The 3,036-nt window shown below is 43.7% G+C and overlaps 1 long non-coding RNA gene across 1 annotated transcript in view; it reads right to left on the minus strand.

Moving 5' to 3' along the window:
- Nucleotides 1-322: 322 nt before the first annotated feature.
- The window catches only part of LOC123976527, a 7,654-nt gene continuing 4,940 nt past the window's right edge, over nt 323-3,036 (minus strand). Inside the window, exon 2 of the long non-coding RNA XR_006826382.1 lies at nt 323-637. This is a non-coding gene — a long non-coding RNA (uncharacterized LOC123976527). The remainder of the gene's footprint in view (nt 638-3,036) is intronic.

The raw sequence follows: 3,036 nt of genomic DNA on the forward strand, positions 1-3,036 counted from the left end.
GTCTGTTGTCTTATGATGTAGTCTATCTGTAATATTAGTTGGTAGTCTACTCTGCCTTTAGAGATGTTCAGGTTGTTTCCTGTTTAGTTTGGTGTTGATCTGTGCCTTCCTTAGTTCATGTCTCATTCTGTTATTATCTGATGTTTCTTTCATGCTTGGTTTCTGTCTGCCTGTCTGCTAAGTGTTAATTGTGATCTCTGCCTGATTTGATGTTCATTTGTTTATGATCATTTGGTGTTAGCTTGTTCTGGGCACTGTTTCAGAAAGCAGGTTTAACAAACTCTGTGTTAAGGTTTCAGCAGAACGGACCCAAACGCAACACTCTTGGTATTTTAACTGATTTATTGAGGGAAAAGGGGGGGGGGGGGGGCAATGGGCTGGAGATGGAGGAGAGATGGACACCGGGGGATGCGGGCGTGAGGGACCGAGGAGCTGGCGAGGGAGGGGAAGTTCAGGCGAGAGGGCCGAGGGAAACAGGAGGCCGAGGGGGGAAGGAGTGTGGTGGCAGGCTGACTGGCTAGGCACGAGGGAGACCCGGGAGGAAGCCGTGGGGGAAGTCCGAGGGGAGAGGGCAGGTGGGCGACTCAACGGAGGATGAGGGTGAGTGAACCTGGGGAGAGGCAGACACAGTAGAAACCTAAGAACAGGGAAACACAGATGTTGCAGGTTACTCAAGGGCTTGATTGAGGAAGTGGCACCAGGTTAGGAGCAACGACGATCAAGCGGCGACTGTGTGGAGAACCGGGGTTGATATACAGGCTGAGATGGAGTGATTGCTGGCAGGTGTGGCAGGCAGAGGAGGCGGCTGATGCGGGTCGTCAGCTGGGCTCAGGAACGGGGAGAGAGAAAGAGGGAGAGCACACGCACAGGAGGAGAGGAGACACAGACAGGCAGGCCAAAAACACAAAGGACACTCACCGTCAGCCGAGCTGCCACCACAACACTGAGCATAACCCTGAGCGTGGGGATGTAAAAAAAGCCAACATCAATGGAGCTCCGATACTACAATTCACCATGGCAACGGGTAAATAAAGGCAGAGCCTCCATTTTAATCAGGTGGAGCTAGAAATATGAACGCGTGCCAACACGGACCATGATAGGCTATTTATGTTAAAACGCAGAAGTAGAGGAAGGATCAATATGTTAACAATATTAGGTAGGCTACATTTTATACAGCATGACTCATTAATTATTTACCACACTGGGATTTGCTTAATGAATGATAAAGTGCTGGAATTCTCCTACAGCCCATTACATTCATTTTAAATAGGCTACAGGCCTGTTTATTCAGCTGTAATCTGATGGAACAAAATGCCGGTTAGCCAATAGGCTAACTGAAGATGAAAATATTAATCGAACAGATTAGACATAGTTTAGGCTATAGCCTACTAATGGACCTGTGATTGTAATGCCACAGTCCAACTCAGAAGGTTATTACTTGCTTATTTCGTATTTTATAAAATGTGTATGCAGCTAGGAATGAAAAACTCACTTTTAAACTACATTAATTTGTTTCAGCTGCACCACAGTCATCCTTACTCAGAAATATTCACATCATAACCAGCTAATAACTACGATAGGAATGTTCCTATCAGTACAACTACAATATGAAAGATTACTGTTCATTGATCAGTTTTATACAGATAAAGAGTGATTACTGCAGTAATGCAGCTTCACGGTAAGTATTTTCAGAGAGAAGTAAGAGTCAGAGAGAAACTCAGCGTTTGTTGAACCTCCTCGGGAGGAGGTTAGGTTCACAGTGTGAGTTGCCGTGGTTTATCTGATCTCGGTCTCTGAAACCGAAAACCCAGAGTTTCCCTCATCTCGGGCTAGAAAGAAAAACAAACAGCCAGACATATCAAAAGGACACGTAGCATTGCAGACAGTCACAGACTAAATATATTTAAATAGGAAGGTTTATGTTATTTGGTCTTATAGAGATGGTGTTAGAGAGCACTGTGTTACACGTTAGTCCAAAATTTTTCATAGGTGTGAAACTGGGTTGAGATCTGGTAACTGGAACGGCTGTATCGTTTTGTTCACGTTGTTTTCACACTCCCCAACCTTTCAGTGAGCCCTGGTGCACATAAGCGTCACTTGATATGTTTCTCCACTCTTTTATTTTGTTTTTTCCTTTAATTTGTCCCCCAACTATATATAGTATGACCAAGAAGCCTGACATGTGTCTGTAACTCTGTTTAGCGACGGTGGCAAATTTGCTGCCATCATGTTTCCAGTGGTGGGGCATTATATTTATCCACAGCCTGTGAAGGTTGGTCAAATGGAGGCCATTCAGAGCAGGAGGGGATTAGGTTGACCTCGTTGTTCCCCTGCCCCTCCCTCTCTGCCAAGAGGCCACATCCCTGCAGGGAAGGTCATCACGGCCTGAATAACGTACCAAATAGCCCTCATAAAGCCATAGTTGGGTGCAAGACCCTTATGGGGATCAGATAGTGAATTGGGGTCTCGCAGACGAGGCGGGGCTCAACACATTGGCTGAAAGGTTGGCTGGAAAGGAGGGTGAGAACTGACCCTCCCAACAGTAACACCCGTTTGGAAACATGAGGTCAAGCCAAAACCAAAAGCGACGGTAGAGAGATTTACCATCATCCTTAGCTAATCTGTTTATCTGTGCTTTGAACTACGAATAATAATAATAATTTTGTTATTAATCAGTCTATAAAATGTCAAAAAAGCCCATAGTCAAAACAGATTATTACAATTTCCCTAAGCCCAATGTGACATCTTTAAATTCCTTATTTTGTCTGCTTCTCTTCAAAAATAGTATTTTTGTTGGATAAATGACTTCAATGATTAGTTCCAAGTTGTTTGTTCATTATTTTACACATTTCTGTATCTCTAAATGTGTCATTTTTTAATTAAATATACCAACAGAATCTCCCCTGTTAAAATGAGTCCCAAGCAATGATGAAACATGTGTCAAACAACTGTCAAAATCACCAACCTAAACAGAAGTCAATTCCACGCTCTGAAATAAAACAATAAATCCATCATTGACAGTAAGTAGGTACTTGT

This window comes from Micropterus dolomieu, linkage group LG09 (assembly GCF_021292245.1).
Source record: "Micropterus dolomieu isolate WLL.071019.BEF.003 ecotype Adirondacks linkage group LG09, ASM2129224v1, whole genome shotgun sequence".
NCBI classification, from domain to species: domain Eukaryota; kingdom Metazoa; phylum Chordata; class Actinopteri; order Centrarchiformes; family Centrarchidae; genus Micropterus; species Micropterus dolomieu.